This window comes from Anas platyrhynchos, chromosome 2 (genome assembly GCF_047663525.1).
Source record: "Anas platyrhynchos isolate ZD024472 breed Pekin duck chromosome 2, IASCAAS_PekinDuck_T2T, whole genome shotgun sequence".
NCBI lineage: Eukaryota > Metazoa > Chordata > Aves > Anseriformes > Anatidae > Anas > Anas platyrhynchos.
Genome location: NC_092588.1, coordinates 89,824,303 through 89,841,826, shown reverse-complemented (window position 1 = coordinate 89,841,826; position 17,524 = coordinate 89,824,303). Strand labels below are relative to the sequence as shown.

The following is a 17,524-nucleotide window of genomic DNA, read 5'->3' as shown; positions in this document are numbered from 1 at the left end:
TTATTTTCATGGCAGCTTGTTAGGCAGATGGGGAAGAGGACACAGAGGGGGTCAGGCAAGAGAAGGATGCAGTAGCCAAGTGGAGGCAACCCGCCTCAGGCAGGCAGGTCCATGAGGAGACACAGAAGCTATGGGGCTCGTTAGTTAAGGGCCCAGCCTGTCAAAGGAGCCATCACTAATACTTGTGTTTACTTAGATGTTGCATGAGCATGGGCATCTCAGTTCGCCTGCAAGGCCACGTTTGCCTTCAGGCGCTGAGTTACAGGTGCGCTACCAGCGAACTCCTGCATGGCAGCATGCAGCTCCCCCATGCCCCCTGTACCTAAGAGGCATTATAGCACTAGGAGGCTGCTTCTGCTCTCTGGCTTGCCACCATTGTAGATGGGAAAGCTAAGTCCCAGGTACCCAAGTTGAATATTATCACTCAACTGCCTCGTTAGTATTCTGCAACTGGTTCAGTTAGGGTCAACATCAAAGGAAATGTGAAAGTCCAGCCCCGTGCATAAGTAAAGTATAAGACAATGTCATTTTCTTGTTTTCTGAAGAATTTGGGGATAAGGAAGGGAGTTCTGGCGGACTCTGGATTTGTTGATTTTAGTTCTTCCTTGTTTGGAAGTGCTTTTGGATGGGGTAGCCAGCTGCTGACACAGCTGTGTAGTGCCATGTCCCGTGCCTTCAACCCAGCAGAAACTATTCACAGAGCAAGAACAGACGACAGAGTCTAATTGCTTTGTAACTAATCTGAGTAAGGAAGTATAATTATGATAACTATCACCGGGGGATGTTTCAAAGAGAATGCATGCTAGATACTGTGACTAAGCACTGAATTTTTTTCTGTCCAAGTGCTTCCACCCCAGCAGCTAGCCCTACGTATATAAATAATAGCTCTGTTGGCTTCAATTAGATACTCCATCTAAGGTCAGTCGAGTACCTGCCCTGTCAGAGTGGGCCACAGGGCAGATGTGAGACACTGTGGTGTCACCTCATCCACACCTTTCCACTCCTCCTGCAGGCTCCCAGCCCACAGGCTGCTTTTCAGCATTTTGCCTTGTATAGTTTTAAGTGGGTCAGGCTACATCTGATTTACCTCTTAAACCACTTCCCTATTAAAATTCAGATATTTGTTCACACTCAAATAAAAATACATATCAATATTTTATAATTTCTGCCGTGTATCCCCAGGCACAAATTATATTGTAATATTAAATTGGCTAGCTTGTTTTAATAGTTCCCGGCTTTTGGTTTTACGTAACACTGCAGGTGTGAATCTAGTAGCAATACCGTAGGTGTGAATTGTTATGTTAGCATAATAGTTTGTACTTTATTGTACTTTATTGCTTAATTGGATTCTTCCATAAGGTTTCTGCAGTTATTACTAGGAAATAATGCCAAGCTTTTCCAGGAAAAGAGTGATACAGGTTCACTAAGATCCGTCTGATTTCAGTGCATGACTGGGTGTGGGAAGTGAATGAAAGATGTCATTAAGTGAATTAAGAGAGTGCTTATTGATTTTTTAATAAAAAGCAGAGCAAGCTAAAAGATGCTCCTTGTTATGCATAGATATCTGTAGCCCCTAAGAGCCCTTTGGGAAAACAGCTGGCTGAGTTTTCTGGCAAAGGAAGCCCTCTCCCACATTTGGGGGATTCCCAGGTGGTGGGTGCTTGCATACTCTGTGATCTCCTCTTCCCTCTTTGTCCTTCCCACTGCCGTGCTTCTGCCAGAAGACAAAAGAAGATCAAAGTTGTTTTTACAGCAACACAGAGGACCTGATGCCATGGCCACTGTACCCTAAGGGAGCACGCCCCTGAGCCACCCCACATAACCCAGTCCCAAAGCAGGGGGGATGCAGGCAGCCCCTCTCATCAGCACGAGCCCCCCCAGAATCCTGTGGTTCTTGCTGCTGTGCCAGTGAATTGAAAGGACAGAGAGAAGTCCCACGGGCCTGCCACTTGAGCATCAAGATATCTACTGTAAGCATGGAGACACTGGGGTGTGGGGACCAAGGGTGTATTGCAATGGTTGGAACGAGTGAAAGCTGCTACTCCTGTGAGTCACTCAAATTCCCTCCACATGGTCTTGCAAAATGGTTTCTCCTCTCCCTTCTTCTCCTTAACAGTTTGCCTACTCATGCTCAAGTTCATCATTTGCTTTTGTTCTTCATTTAAGTTCTGTTCTTCATCTGATGTCTGCCTGGAACTGCTGCCTTAGAGTAGGGGTATATATTTGCTTTCAGCTGGGTGAAATTTTTATGCCTAGTAACTTGTTTTGAGGAACAGTAGGGTAGCTGAGTACCCTAGTTTCATCAGACATTCATCATGCAGAATAGGAAGCTTTTGATTTGCACTTCTTGTATTTTCCAAAAATATTAATGAAAAGCATGTCTGGGCAACAGCTACAAAATATGGATGCAGAGGTAGATTTCAAAGGTGCAGCGTTTTGCATGGGGTCCCCAAAACAATGGGATATTATGTGTGCTGAATCTTGCCATAACAGGAATCAAACTGAAAATCTTCACAGCTGAAAGCCCAATGCACACAGCATTAACTGTGGGGTTAACAGGACCTAGCAATGCAATGGATTGTCCTTTTGTATGGCTGAGGCACATACAGTATAGTACTTGTGTCTTCCTTTTTCTGGGTCTCACCAGGTCCAACCCCTGGAGAATGAGTACCTTTGATCTGTGTTTTGCTGTCTGCCCAGGAAGAGAAAACTTCTGTTACTGCAAATCCAGGCAAAGCGTGAAATGATCCACTTTCTTATCTTGGAGGAAATGCAATGTGCTCCAACCCTGCTGACTCTGAAAGCCAGCCCTGCCCTGTTTTGGTGTATGTGAATTGTAAGGACTATTGGAAAAGCTCAACCAACCTCAACAGCATAATCTACCCAATGAATTTTGGAGTATGTTGGGAAGTACTTTTTTTTTTTTTTTCTTTTTCTTTTCATCTTATGCAGGTCCATGGAAACCCTTGTGGTTCTGCAGGTACACACTGAATTATGAAGGAGCTGCAGGCACTTAGAGAGCTGGAACATGATTAATAACTGTCAAATTATAGGTAACACTTAAAATCCCTTAAATCTCTCCTCCTCTCCATGCTTTCCCATCTTTGTTATTAGGAACTAGGACATGAGCCTGTGGCTAACCTGTCATTCCTTGATACAGTCTGTTTGTGGTTGGAGAAGATCTGAAGCCCTGGGCAAGGTGTTCAGAAACTTTAGGACGAAGTCTTGACCTGGAAGAAAAATGGAGTATTGGTGAGCTGCAGCTCTGAGGATCTCATGAGGGAGTAGCTGGTATGTGCATGCCAACACAAGAGTCCTCAGACTCTTTCATCATGAGAACCACATCTTGACTGCCAGATAAACCACCTCCTTTTGTACTTGCAATTGCAAAATAGCTCCGTAGCAGCTCTAGCAATTGCTCAGAGAGAAATGAAATAGAAAAACATTTCATGCATCCTTAGTATAGCAGGTGTTTCTACAAAAAAGACTAATTGTGCATTTTCATTTGGCCTTTTGCTGCATCTCTGCTCTGTGTCTGAACTGTTTCCTCTGCCAGGAGAAGAGTAGAGCCAGCCAACTTTTTGCAGACCTCTGCCAGTGTGTTTAGGTTTGTCAATTTTAGGGTTGTTTTGTTGTATGCATTTTTTTATTTTTATTTTTGTTTTAGATTGCACTGAGTAAATTGTATTTATTCTGCTGTCATGCAGTGTTTTGTAGAAAAATTTAAGAAGTAACATTTTTTCTCATTCCTCTTTGCCGTGGAGGCCTCAATCTTGCATTAAGTTACAGGAGAAACCCAGAAACAGTTAATCGAATGTTAAACAAAACGAATGAGGCTTGCACGGTGCCCCGAAGGTCATTAGACTCAAGGTCTGAGCGGCTGCCAAGGGGAGCGAGCTCCAGCGCAGGAGCACTCATCTGAGAAATCCTCACTGCTGGACATTGGGTGGTCGAACCTCAGCGCTGGCTGCAGGCGCCTCCCAGCTAATCTCAGCTGCCATGGCTGGACATGGGGTAGGAGCTCTTCCCTTCTCGTACTCTAGTCCAGAGAGATTTGCAGGTGGGTGGGGGGAAAGGACTGGCCTATTGCTCCAGCCACTTAGCTGTGGAGCTAGCAGGTAGCTCTAAAATCATAAAGACAGACTGTCGCTGGAAGTCAAGTCTGATGAAAGAGCCCCTAAAGTTTGGAAGTGGCACAGAGTTGAGGGGTGCAGTGGGCAGTGCAGAGGGACCCCAGTGGTCAACTATGCATCTTCTGAACTGCTCTCCATCCCACCCACATCTTTCTTTCCCCAAAACAGTGACTGTGCAGAGGAACTGCTGGTTTATTTTCCCCTTGAGTCCTGTCTCTTTCCAGCTTTGAGGTGGGAGTAAAACCACAGGATATGGATGCAAGATGGAAACAGAGAGGCACAACATTGTTCAACTTCAAAGTGTCTTCCAGTGCCTCTATCTGGGTTATAGAAGCGTTTTGACTAAATGGAGTCGTTAAGGGAAAACTCTTATGAGCAAGGGTGAAGATGCATTCAGGTACCTGTGCACTGCTACTCATGAATGTTAAGCCTATAGATCAAACGGATTCCTATAGATCAGTTTGTGTTTCTGTAGGATGGTCTTGCTGTTATATTCCTCATTCATGCCATAACTGCAGGAATCCTTTATGCCAGTGTAAACATTGATCTCACTGCATGTTGGAATTACATAGTATATAAGATGGGGAGAGCTGGAATAACAAGAATGTGTGTTTTCTGAAAAAGTAGAAGGTTTCTGAAGGAGGAGTTTTCCCAGAGGGAGCTAAGTTTACAGATCTAACTCATTCAGGCCTTTCTGGTTCTGAGGCTGACACACACATGCACAAACACACATGGTCTAGTATCTATTTCATGGACACATTCTTCCCATCTCAGTGCGTAAAGGTCTTGAAAGCAATAGCTACTGGCAGTACCCCAATTCAACATAACTAATAGGTCCTTCCCAGTTACAAAATCACTAGGGACACATACCTAAAGGAAAGTGTTGCTTAAACTACCTTGCTGTCAGAGGCAATGAAACAAGCTCTGTGTTCTTTTGGGCTTGATTTGTGGGTTCTTTGTTTTTTCAGTCCTGGTTTGTTGACTGCATCTCAAGAACTGTGTTGCTAGAGCAACCTCACTAGCATAACTCCTGCAAGTAATCCAATGGTCTGCAGGAGTTTTTAGATATAATTATAAACTTGAATGGGTCTTCATTATTTTGCAACTTTCATGGACTAATAGGCTGCAATTGGAAGAAAAAAAAGGAAAGATCTGGCTCTCTGTAAACTGTCTCTGACTCAGTGGATCTGCTTGGATTTAAGAGGGCATGTCCTACCTGTATACTTAAAACAGGTATTTTGGATCAGCATCAAGTGGCCTAACGCTGCTGACTTACACACAGCATCTTCAGTTTACATCTTCTCAGTGTTTGAACCTGGTGTTACATGTGTAGACATGTAATTACTGGAGTGACACTGCCTCCTTGCAGCTCAGTACCTTTGACCTTCTGCTTACTTGTTCGTAGTGTGAGTATAGAGATATGGAAGTACATCTATGAGCAGAAAATATCTATGCTTTACTGTCTTTTCCTGTGTACCTAGGTGGGAAATCTTAGCTACAATAACTATCCAAGAAAGCTTTTTGACGCAAATAATCATCAGAGGAAACAAATGCCCTTGTGGTTTCTACCGGGTAAGTACATCCTGAATCTCCAGGCTAACAGGAACAGTTCTTTACAGGCTGACATTCATTTTCCAGGTCTAAATTTCAGTTAAGAGTTTGTTTTTACATTGGCATCCCTCCTAGCAATTGTTACACTGCCTGTTCATACTTCCCAGCCTATAGGAGCCATGGAGAGGTTTTATCTTAGTGGTCTCTATCTCTATGGTCACCAAAACAGCTCAGGCATATTCTTTGAACAAAATTAATTATCGTCAGGTTATCTAGGAGTTTGACTCAGGCACTGTATTTCACTAATAAGCATCCATTTAAAGAGCTTGTATTTAAAAAGAATTGTTATCTAACGCTTACTGGCAGGTTTTGAATCTTACATCCCTGTTGAGATTGATTTCCTGTACATGCCTAATTACTGATGACACAGTAAGATATAAGCTGAAGAGCTATCTTGCAACTGAAAAAAAAAAAAAAAAAGCTTTAAGCCAAGTTCCCTTTGGCTCAAACAGAAGGAGGCTTCATTTTATTTCATTTAGTAAAGTCACCATGGAAGGATCCTCCTCCAAGTACTTGCAGAAGTATAAGGAGTGTGTACAAAACAAGTCCAGACATCAAACAGGGCAACTCCCAAAATGTCTCTGCATTTGTAAACATGCTTCACATCTGCTCAGCTTTGCAGTAAGCATGAAATATAAAACTTGGGATATCTGTCCTATTCGTTTGAATGGATGCTAATTCAGGCTGTGGTTTGACGAGATGGAGGCTGCAGCTGCAGCTGGATTGAGAAAGTGTTTTAAGAAAAAAACAAAAACACCCTGAAGAATGAAAGATATTTTTATTAAAAAAAAAAAAAAAGAAAAATAGAAAAGGATCGGTTGCCTGATTTGATTTACAGTGCAGCCCCATGAATAGTTGTAGGAGCAAATGCCTAAGCAGCGCACTGCAATGTAGGAAAGGGGAGAGAACAGGAAGCTGTAAGAGTAACTTTTAGCCTTTTCTTGAGATCCAACAACAGTCTTTGCTCGGAAGGATGCTCACTGATGATAAGAACATGGAGGGAAGGAGAGGAGTTTCTGTTTCACAGAGATACATGTCATTTATGCCAGTGTATGCGTGAAAATGGCTGGGGACGCCTTTACTGAAGTTGTGTTTCGCCACAACTATGGACTGGCCTGCTTCAGCAGGAGTACTTTCCCAAATAAAAACCTTCAGTGAGAATGTGAGCATGGCACTTTATATGCATGTAAAGAGGAAGGGCTTATTCCCAAGTTAGAAAGACAATATACTTCATCAGTGAAAGGCAGTTTTATACCAGCATAGGTACCTGCATAGCAGGGACAGTACTCTTAGAGCCCACATCAATTAAAAATGTATATATAGTAGTATCCACCTATATTTGGTACATAATTATAACATATGAAGAGTGTGTGGAGAGCAGGGTCAAGACGTGTGCCTAAAGCAAGTGGCATGAGATGACCTTTGTCCATGGTAGGGCACTAAATGAAACTATTTTAAGCATCAGTGCAATGTTGTAGGCGCTACAATGTCACCCGGATCCAGCTGCTGGAAGAAGTTTTTGCCCACGGTTGCTTATCACTGTCCTTTTTCTGCAAGTTACTTCTCTAAGATTTACTGATGGAGATGATTATCTGGTCTACCTCATGCATTTCAGTCACAAATCTACTTGTACATCTGACCATCATAAAGGGTGTCTGCACACAGCCTGAGGCTTTTGGCTTGGGGGAAATCATACTGAGTACAGGAGTGAGCTGACCAAGACCAATCTAGACTTTGAAGAGTCCGAGCAGTCTGAAGTTAAAAGAAAAGGGTCTAACAGTTTTACAAGCTTGTACACTATTTGATTCTGTAAATACAAGCACCATGAATCATGCTGTCACTGGACCACTTTCTTACATTAATTAAACTATTTTCTTTCTCTCCTCATGCCAATGTCTGGTCAGACTTCCAGCCTAGAGCACTCATTTCCATGGGAAATGCTCTTCTTTGTGTAAAGTATTTTTGTAGATGTAGAGACAGTAAATCTGTCACCAGTTAAACGTGTAAAGCACAATTTCAAGAGCGCTGCAACCTCCCGGAAAACCTTGGGCTTCAGGGTGTAAATGTTAAATAATGTGTAGCAAAAATTATGTGTATATGTTAGTGGGGGAGAAAGGGAAAAGTAACGCATCCTAACAGGTAAGTCAATGTCTGCTGCTCAAGGACTTGAAATTGGCTTGACTTTCCGTCCGTGACAAAACTGCACTTTATATGTGCTCTGGGGCTTGTGTCACTTGGCCCTGTCCCAGCCTTAGCTCTAGTGTGGCTGTATGTCAGCTATCCTGCATGAGTTATTATTTATATGACAGCAGAATCCAGAAGATTAAGCTAGGACTGTACCCCATTGTGTTAAGCACCATGCAAACACATACCTAACTCTGAAGATCTTATGCTCTAATAAGTCCAGCAAAAAGAGCAGGAAGGAAAAGGGAAAGAGAAAGAGAGGGAGAAATGAGAAAATACATCCAGGGTCACGCAGCATGGAAGCAAGGCAGCAGAGGCTTCTGCTCCTGGGTGGTGGCTGTTTTCGTGCCTTCCCAGCAGCAAGTGCTGTGTCACTCAGTGCTGCAGAAGCTACCTTTTGGGTAAGATCTATGTGCAGGACTTTTCCTGCTGTGACTGTCACAATGTAAGGGCATTTCTCTTCCTGTATGACTGCTACACCCTACTGCCAGAGTTACTGTCCTAATGCCCTGGTCAGTGAAAAAAAGCACATGTGCCTGCACAGTGGTCTTTCTAGGGCAAAGTCCCACTTTCCAGGTCCAAACTGCTTGTGCTCAACAGGTCTCTGAGTAGCTGTAGGTAATGCCCACTAGCCTGCGCAGACCGCTTTGGGCTAAAAGATGCTGTGCGAAGGATACGACGTTGTTAATGCAGTCAGTTTTCCAAGGGAGCTGTGAGAGGTTATTTTTGTTCTTTGTTGTTTTCCTAGCTCACAAAAATGTCAGATATTCTCCAGAGTACAATAGACCTCAGCCATGCCGCTCCTGCCTGTTTCTATTCATCTCCTTAATAGGAGTGAGGGAGCAGCGACAGGGCAGCCCCCTGCAAAATCCTTCCTGAGTCTTGTGAGTGACGAGGCGGGTAGGAAATGATGGCAGAGTGCTGATGAGATTAGCACTTCTTGATCTTCATGGTGTAAGAAATCCCCAGGACTAACTCATCCTTCAAGATCCTCAGTGAGTAATAGGTGTTTTATCATCCTTTCAATTAGAAAGCATTTATCAGCAATCTTTGCTAACTCACTGCATGAATTGACCTGTCATTCACAGCCTCAGCCCTTGGAACTGGTAATTAAATTTAGCAATCTGTCTCAACAGCTCTGACTGAAATATGCAGTATGTTTCCATGTGGGCAGGCAGACACTTTGGGTTTTCCTTCCCAAAAGGAAAGAGTTTCAGGAAAAGTGAATGAATGATCCCGGATGCATAGGCGGACACAAGCCAGTACCTGCAATCATCAAATCCTTGTAAGCATTGTGGGGCATGGAGCGGCTCCGCCAGGGCTAGGGGCTTTTCTTTGTGTTAGTTGACATAAGATAGGGCCAGCACATAGAGCTCTCTAGCCAGGCAGTACCTGTTTCATCTCAACACTTACCAAGCTGCCTGGTTTGGGGCTGTGAAGGAGAAACATGCCTCATTCTTGACCCCTTACTCAACTTCAGAGTTTCATATCCATACCTAAGCTCATCTCAAGCTATGGCACCAGAGGACATGTTTTATTGACAATGGAAACATTAAAAAGTCAGCCAGTCTCCTGCAGAAGGAACTTATTTAAGGAGTTAGACCCTATGGAAAAACATCCAAACACCGTGTGTTACCCTGAGATTTCCTGGGCTTGACCAGCCAATAATTTTACATGCATGAAGGTGGTGAACAGAGGCCTGTTCCCCTATAAAAGAGTAAAATGGCTGCATTTTTGAGTTTGCAGGGATATGGTTTTGCAAACTGCAATTCCAAATGGACTGGAAGTTTGTTTTTCATGGTGGAGCTGTGCTGTGTTGGAAACTACTTCCTTACATCAAAATTATTTTGTACTAACTTGAAGATAATGCTAGTAATATCACTGGTACTGCTGACATTGAGACTGCATCTCTCTTGTTATTTCTTGCCCTTTCTCTAAGGTGCCCAGGTATCATTTTCTTTTTAAGAGGAGAGGAAATTTGAGGGTTGCTTGCACCGAGATGTTACTTCTAGTACATGAACTTCCTTTCCCTGGTCTAAATTTTTGGTTGATGCTAGCTGATATAGGCTGATTTTCAGCAGCTAACCCACTGCTTTCTTTAAGCAAACTTTGCTCTGAAAATACACATCTTAAAAAACAAAACAAAACAAAACAAAAAAAAAAACAAAAACAAACAAACAAAAAAAACGCTCTTCACAACTGCCAAAGGGCACAGAAATGCCAGCATCCCCACTACTCATTCCAGAATTAAGTTCAAGTTGCCTGGTTTGGGGTTTTGGAGGAAACACACAATTTGCAGAGTTCACTGAACCTCACAGAGATTTGGTTTTGCATTTGTCTGGAACTGCCCTGAAATATTCCTTAGCCCATTTTACCACAAGAAATATCCTGAGGGGATTTTTCTTTTTTTTCTTTTTTTCTTTTTTCCCCTTTTGCTACAACAGCCTTGTCTCCATGCTGTCTTAAGGAGACCACCTACGATTTAAAGAAATAAGGACCTCCGTGAAAAGTACAGGCCAAACCTGATATTTAAGGGCCAGCTCCCCACAGTATTTATCTAGTTGCCTGAGCTGGTTAAACCACAGGAGAAAAAAAAAAAAAAAAAGAAAAAGCATTATCATGTGAGGGCTGGGAGGGTAACCTCTGTTAAAAAACAACAACAAAAACAAAACCAGCCACCTGAAAACAATGGGAAGGGTGCCAAGGAGAGGAAAGGAAAAGGACTGTGATACTTATGAGGTATAGCAAATAATAGCACTGGGAGGTAGCACAGCTTCCCAAGTATGTGCTTCATGAGTGTAAAGCAGCAGACACACTTCCTCAGTTTTGGAGCTAGAGAAAGGATCCTGCCTAATATGGTTTACTTAAGAAGTTTCCCTGCATTTTTAAGGGGGAAAAGTGGTTCTGGACAGGGAAAAAGGATGGAACTTGGGCAGCAGAATATGTTTTGTTTTTTTCTTTGAAGCTATTCAAAGGTTCCTTGCAGCTTCCTGCTCTCCAAAAATCATGTGTGCTAACTTCAGCCCAAAAAAAAGAGAAGGAAAGAAACCATCACAATTTAGTGCAAAGGCCACTTTTTTCTCACCAAGGCTCTAAGCAGGGACATAAATTATAGGGTATCTGTTTCAGGCCCCTTTCAATATACTACTCCTATAAGAGCTCCAGAGTAAAATAATCCTCCAGAGATCTGAGGCAGCATGTTATTAGCAGAAGCTCATAGGTTACTTTTACTGGTGTCTTGGGTACCTTTATGCTGAAGTGTTAGTATCAGCTTGAGAGCACATAATCTTTCTCCTGAGTCTAATTATATATTCACTGTGCAGGCAACAGAATATTCATATGTATTTAATTAGTAAAAAGATTATGTTTTAAACCCACAAAAGCAAGGCAGGAAGAAGTAAGGATGAAAACTCAAATAGCCCTTAAATTGCCCTTTTATCTCAATGTATCGCTTACTGCCTGGGAGCCCCCAAGCCCCAGTGTGAAAGATACTGTAAAAACATTTAAATATAAAGTCATAGTTGAATAAGCTACAGCCAGAGTGAAAACCCAGACCTCTGTTGCGCTAATGATCAATTAAATTATTCTTCATTTACACCAGCTCATACGGAAATGGAAACGTGTAGGGTTTGTGTCTACTCAGTACCTCAGTTGGGCAGCCTATAATGTTTGTGGTGTGAGCTAAAAATCTTCCATCATTTGCAAAAGCAGTTTGTTATCTGCTTTAGAAATTTCTCATTTACATTTTGCATTGCAGAATATTAGGTAAAGTTCTCAAGGATTTGCATTATAGTTCAGTTAATAGCTTAACCAGCGGTTTACATTAAAACATAAACTGTAAAGGCTGTACACTTGACAATATAATGTCATTGCCTTATCTTTTCAATTGTTTTTTGTTTTTTTTTTTTTTGGTAAGTTTATTGGTTTTTGCAGGTGCTTTTTGAAATGCAGTGGTGACACAATTATATAAAGTTGTAGCAGTTAAGTTTTTACCACAGAGCCTGTGGCTAAAGGAGTGACCAGAGAACTGGGAAGATGGAGGCTCACTTTGTACTTCTGTGTAGCCTTAGGTGAATTCTTTCAGCTAAAATCTTCAAGAGTGGTCACCTTGCTGACTATTGACTGCCCCTAGGAGACAGCAGATTTCCAACCACTCAATGTGCCCCCACGTAACCCATCTCTAGGCTCACGGGGTGCCTGGTGCCCCAGCCAAAATCTGGGTCAGGCTGTCTTCATACAACTTTGGCTTTGCTTCTCCCTTGGCAATTTGTATAATAAGTCTCAGAGAGATACAGATTGGAAAGGACTACTGGAAGGACAACTTCAAAGTAAGGCCATCTTCCATTAGATTAGGTCTTCCCCTAGTCAAGAAAAGCACCTACAGATACAGGTTTTCCCAACATATGGTCTGCAGTATCTGACTTGGTGCAATGAGTACCAAAAGACCAATAAATAAATAAATAAAAGCTGAAAAAACAGCTCCAAGAGTTAGAGGGAATGGTTTCCAATGCAGTTGGGGGATTTGGTCTTGCCTTAACAAATTGCAGACAATTAAAATATGCCATTGCTTTTGAGGATCAGTCAGCACAGTGGGAAAGGATGATGACTGCCCTTCAGTGGGCCACGGCTGTCTTGACACTGCTCTCACTGCCTGCTTTTTGGAAGCTGCATACTTTCCCCAGAAAAGGGCGTCCAAATAAATCTGTTCAGTATCCAAAACTTGAATATTCACAGAGGTTTTGTCCTGGAAAGACAGGACCTCAGTGACAGCGGAGTAGAAAATAGAGGGTCTCTTTATGCTTAGCTCTATCATACAATATAGCTATTGTTTGTTTGTTTGTTTTTCCACACATCTAGGCTGGGATCCTTGGGCCATATGCAGAGAATGAATTGGGATACAGTGAATTTATTCCTTTAGCAGTTTTTAAAACCATCACATGCCTGTGTACACACAGTGTGTGGAATTTGTCATGCGAAGACTTCTGTTTTCTTTGAAATACCCTTATAAGAGATTTGAAAGGAGTCTCAAAGAATGAAAGACATTGAGGGACTAACTGCAGATCTCCGCATAGAGCACAGGACCGGCAGCCATGACTCCTGTGTTGTGGTCACTTATTCTTGCTATAGACACTTACTGTGGGAAGCATAGATCATAGTACCTGAATGGTCTCTTCCTAGCTCTGCAATAATTGCTGTGTGATTTTTTATCAGCTCTGCAGACCTGGATCTTCAAAAGTATCTGGATACCTAGTTTGTGTGGTGTGCTTTCTTTCTTTTTTTTTTTTTTTTTCCCCATCCACTGATTTATATAGCTTGGGGGATGTGGTCATAGGACCTGATTCTAAAAGCTCTGAGTGCTGTGACTGCAGCAAAGCAGTGATTCCTGAGCTAGTCATTTAAACTAGTCAGATTAGCAGGCATGAGTTCCTCAAAACCTCTTTGCTGCAGCATTACGAAGCAAGCAGTGGATTTTACTTGTCTTGCCTTCTTTGGAAAAGAGCGCACAATCAGGTTTGTGTTGCTGTAGCTAGACTGCTCTTCCATTTGAGATAGTTCATGAAAAGCTGGCTCAGTTATCACAGCTCTCCACTAGAGACAAAACATCAGAGGTGCTGAGAGCAGCCAGAGGACCTGTGGCCAGCCAAGCCCACACTCTCTTTTCATCTTGTCCCATCTCCTGCGCTCAGACGAGTTGAGGTTTGCTGCAGAAAGCTGTTTTAGAGTGGTTTGAGATCCTGGATTGCTCTGAGCCTGAAATACAGCAAGCCCTTGACTGCAGACTTGACCCATCTTTTGCACCACTGAGTTGCAACATGGAAAATACCAGGTAATAGGAGTCCTGGTGCAAATAAATGACTGGCTGTGCTGATTCCTTAACAGAGAAAATCTGTTAAAGCCAAACTTTCTTTTCACTCACCTCTATAGCTCTGCTCATTCAGAGATGTAATTGGGGGCAGAGTTCATGTCAGTGGGGCTTCTGAGAAACAGCTTGGTTAGCTTTTTTTTTTTTTTTTTTTTTTTTTTTTTTTTTTACCTGAGGGGGATAAGTGGGAGTTTGCCCGGCTGTGGAAGGGGATGCTGGAGACCTTCTGGCTAGTGGCACGGCTGGTCACATCCTACCTGGGTATTGAAGAGGAAGGTGTGAGACTGCCATTGCAATTGTAAGCACAACCTCTGGCCCTAAATGTGAACGAAAAGCTCTGTGAACGAGAGGGTTTGCAGGAGGGTGTGTGCAACAGAGAGATGTGGTTTTGGGAAGTTGGAGAAGGAATACACATCTTTTCTCTGTTTCTTTCTGTTTTCCCATCCTCAAGCACCATCAGTTTCAAGCATGCCTCTGTAACATCAGGGCTGAAGATTCAGGCTTTGTTTTATTTCTTTTAAGAACAGGGGAAAATAAAGGATCAGACCAGACTCTGCAGTGACTTCTTAAGGCTCTGGTTACATGGTCTGGCTTTCCAAAGCATTGAGCAAAATTGTCTTTGCAGCTCCACAGGAATACGACCAGATGCACCTCCTGTTTCACAGCACTGCAGGCTGAATTAACTGAAAACTTCTGGCCAGTCTGGGTACTTTCAAAGTTTATGCCACTTATTCACTTATTAGGTACCTAAAGATGAAGGTTTTAGAGACACTTTTTTTTTTTTTTTTTCCCAGCTGCTAATCTCATGGGGAAATTTGCATTAATTTACATTGAGGGACTTCACATTTTAGTTTAAGTGATGTGAGTGTTTGCATCACACTAGCAAAGTTGAAGTTAAACCAGTGCATCTTTCTCATAAAGATAACATTTATGAGGAAAAAAAAAAAAAGATGTAACACATAAATAAAGTCTGTGAACTGGAGGACAGCATTAAAGGCGAAGTGCAACCTTGCAGCTTCCCATAGCTGTCTTTCACTTCACTTTTCGAGCCAGTCACGAGCGCTGGAGCAGAGGGCAGCCAACTCTCCCCACTTCACATCGTCCTCCACGGGCAGCAGGAGTGCCGGTGGGACTTGGGGCAGCGAGACCGCTGCTTGGTGGGCGAGGTGGACCAAGAGGCATCACGGTCCTCTGCAGCGTGAGGTGTGTCTCCCAGAGGCAGCCCTTTGTCCCTTGGTGGGAGGATGAGGTGAAGAAATAACTCACAGCCCGCTTCCCACACAGTAACCTCCAGGTCTTTACCTCTGTGCAAGGTTTTGCAACCCCTGCAGTAGGCGGAGAGGTAGCTTTTGTGTTCCTGCTTGCTTACCCACTCAGGCCAGCCTGATCCTTCACCAAAGTCCATTGCTCCAAACCATCTGCAACATATATCTCTGCTGTGAATACAGTTCATGACTCTGACCCCAACATGGGGTTTGTGGACATCCACATCTGTGTGAAAGTGGAGGTTTCCCCACTTCCCACCCCATGGGTCTCATCTCAAGAGCCCTGACCAGAGCTGCTGGGGGGGAAGGGCAGTACAGGTTGTATTGTGCCTGGCTCTGACCCCAAATCATGGGAGGACATGTCAGATCTGCTGTCAGGAGGCAGCAGATTTCTTGGATAGTTTGTGCTTGCTGACACAAAATGGGGGAAAAAAATGAATTGGGGAAGGTGGGTTTTGCCTTCTTCATCCTTACATTATGTGCAGGTGTGAAGCTCCAAACATGTAAAATTTAGCTAAAGCCATTGACTTCAGCTTTTTTCACACTGGAAACTTGGTCACCTTCCCAGGAGCAGAATTTGGCCAAGAAGCCCAGAGCTGACTACAGTCAGCGTTTAGTCAGTAAGGAGGGTTGGGGCCGGGAGGAGCTCCAGGATGGGCCCAGGCTGTGGCCGGCCGTATCTCGCCACTTGAGTGCGAGTGGTGCCCAGCATTTTGGTTGGGCTGAGGACAAGGGCTTCCTATGGAGACCAGATGTGGCCAAGTCCACAGGGCTCGTTACCACCTCTGCTGGTGTGCTGAGGGACAAGAAAGGAGGCTCTCACTGGAGGAGTCCCCAGCATTGCAGCTGCAGAAATCCCAAAGCAAAACAGCAGGAAGCCGGCTGGGTAAACACAGGAGGCGCTTGGAAATAAATGCCCCACAGAGGCACAGACAACCTTTCCAAAATCCATTTAAAACAATTGGCCTCCACCTGGGTTAGGCCGGGGGGCGGCCATCGGGCTGCAGGGGCCTGCTGGCGTCCCACACCAGGCAGTCAGTGTGGAGGAACAACACGGGGCCAGCACCAGGCCCTGCTGGAGGCCAAAACCCTCCCATCCCAGGGCCTGGAGCAAAGTTGAGGGCATTAAGCAAGACACAGGGCCTAGCCCAGCAGATGTATGGCTTGTGAAGGTGGTGGGGTGAGGACACGGTGGGGCTGTGAGGCAGAGATGTCCCCTCACATGCATGCAACCCTGCGTGCGTCGGTGCTGCGGCGCTTTAAACGTGCTAACATGTTTTATGATGCAGTGCGGGTGAAACAAAATAGTGGCTCCTGGCTCCTCGTAACTTGTGTAAACTCCAGATGTGACAATCCTGCTGCTGGCAAAGGGAGCTGTTTATCCCCGTGCTCTCCTCGCGTTGAATTAGCTCCCACTATTAAGAGCCTGCTGAAAATGTGCCTGCGTGCTACCAAATGGCTGCCTAATTGCGCCTCTGCCCCTTCCCGGAGCCACACATGAGAAGTGCAATCCAAATTCCTGGTCAAACCATGCAGGGCCCTGGAGAGCACTTTTTTGACCCCCCCACCCCCTCCCACCCCCCCCTTCAGGAATTGAATGTCATTCCTGAAGGATAATGCAGGATTAGGGCAAGGGGAAAATGAGTGGCTTAAACAGCTCCAAACTGCAGCAGGGCTCAGCAAAATGGGTCCTTCTCCCCTCCCCTTGCAGACTTTTTTTTTTTTTTTTTTTTTTTTTTTTTTTCTTGCAAGGGGAAGGAGGAAAGAGGGCCTCTGGGTTGTGAAATGGGCAGAAGAGGAACAATCGCAGTTCCCTGAAAGCCCCCAACCCCAGCAAGAGTGATGGGGCATGAGCGTAGGAACGGGGCACGGTGATGGGGCACGGTGGCAGCCGCTGTGTGTGGCTCCCCTGCTGCCTCTCCCAGCACACAGGCACTGGTTGTTGGGGATTAGGGGGAACAGATGCACATAAGATGCTTATGGCCTTTTCCAGACACAAGGCCGCTTTCCAATCAGCTCAGAGGAAACAGGGTAATTAGATGGAGTCGCAGGCAGGGAGCAGGGGGGAATTAGCTTGTTACCCAACCAAAGACCGCAAGTCCACCTCCTCCATTCCTCCACCCATTTTTCCCCTCCATTCCTCTGCTCACTCTCTCATTTCAAAGCTTTTTTTTTTTTTTTTTTTTCTTTCCTTTTCCAGGCGGCAGCTGATGCTGGCTGGCTGCTGCCAAACAGGTCTGGCCTCCGCAGCTGGGACTCTCTCCATACTTAAGCAGGGTGATGAATCAGCCATGTCCTTTAGAAAAGGTGACGTCTCCTGGATGTGCTGCTGGGATGCTCAGTACCCCTCCCCGTGAGCGTGCATATTAAGGCACCTTTGGCTGGAGTGCCCTTCAGGCAAAAATCTGAATTGGGTCAGGCCGGTCCCACAAAAGCCCCAGGAACTGGGGTTTCTGCCCCTACCCCTG

The 17,524-nt window shown here is 44.3% G+C and overlaps 1 long non-coding RNA gene across 1 annotated transcript in view; it reads left to right on the top strand.

The window, feature by feature from the left end:
* The window catches only part of LOC106019881 (uncharacterized), a 52,178-nt gene that overhangs the window by 16,051 nt on the left and 18,603 nt on the right, over positions 1-17,524 (top strand). Inside the window, exons 5-7 of the long non-coding RNA XR_011807798.1 lie at positions 2,953-3,053; positions 3,161-4,014; positions 5,615-5,705. This is a non-coding gene — a long non-coding RNA (uncharacterized lncRNA). The remainder of the gene's footprint in view (positions 1-2,952; positions 3,054-3,160; positions 4,015-5,614; positions 5,706-17,524) is intronic.